Raw genomic sequence first — 1,103 nt, 5'->3', positions numbered from 1 at the left:
AAAAAAAAAAAAAAAAACTCTGTTGGGCTTTGACTAGGATTGAGTTGACTCTAGATATCAGTTAGAAAGAACTGAAATCTCACCAATATTCAGTCCTCTGATCCATGAGTAATGTATATCTTTCCATTTATTTGAGTTTTCTATCATTTCTCTCAGCAGTGTTTTTTAGTTCAGACTGTTTAGACCTAACATGTCTTTTGTCAGATTTATCCCTAAGTATTTCTTATATTTTGATGTTTTCATAAATGGTACTTTTTTAAAAAATGGATTTTGATCTCCAATCGTGCATTAGTAATACATAGAAAAATAATTGATTACTCTACACTGATCTTGTATCCTGCTATGCTACTAAGCACATGTATGTTTTAGTAACTTATAGATTCTTCAGGTTTTCTACATAAATGTTCATACCTGCAAATTTTAAAAAAAATTACTTATTTTCTATATGGAAGAATTTTATTTGTTTTTCTTGCCTTATTCCACCTACTTCCATAGTGACAGTGCCTCAGAAACCCAAGGAGGGGTTGCTATGAGTCAGATTCAACTCAACAGCAGTGGGTTTGGTTTGGTTTGGTTTGAGTATAATCTCTGGCACAACATTGGATAGAAAGGAGAGCAGATAGCTTTGCTTTCTTCCTGACCTTAGGAGAAAACACCGATGTTTTCACTGTGAAGTATGATGCTAGCTGTATAATTTTCAAAGATGTTCTTTATCAGTTTTCAGAAGTTCCCTTTTATTCTTAGTTTGCTGAGAATTTTTATAAGGAATAGATGTTAAAGCATACGTGACTTCCTAACTCATTTTATGAATCCAGTGTTACCTTGATACCAAAACCAGACGAAAATACCACAGGAAACTATAGAATATCCTTTATGAAGAGATGCAAAAAAATACTCATCAAAATACTAGCAAATGGAATCCAACAGCATATTAAAAGGATTATATGCCATGATCAAGTGAAATTTAATCCAGAAATCAAATGTGGTTAAACATATGAAAAGCAGTCATGCAGTACACTACATTAATAGAATGGAGGAGAAAAAAATGATCATCTCAGTTGACACAGAAAAAGCATTTGTCAAAATCAAATACTTCTTCATGA

The sequence above is a fragment of the Orycteropus afer genome, unplaced genomic scaffold (assembly GCF_000298275.1).
Source record: "Orycteropus afer afer isolate SDZICR_OR568_19922 unplaced genomic scaffold, OryAfe1.0 scaffold00031, whole genome shotgun sequence".
Taxonomy (NCBI): Eukaryota; Metazoa; Chordata; class Mammalia; order Tubulidentata; family Orycteropodidae; genus Orycteropus; species Orycteropus afer.
The sequence above is the reverse complement of the archived record's forward strand: the minus strand, read 5'-3'. Positions refer to the sequence as shown.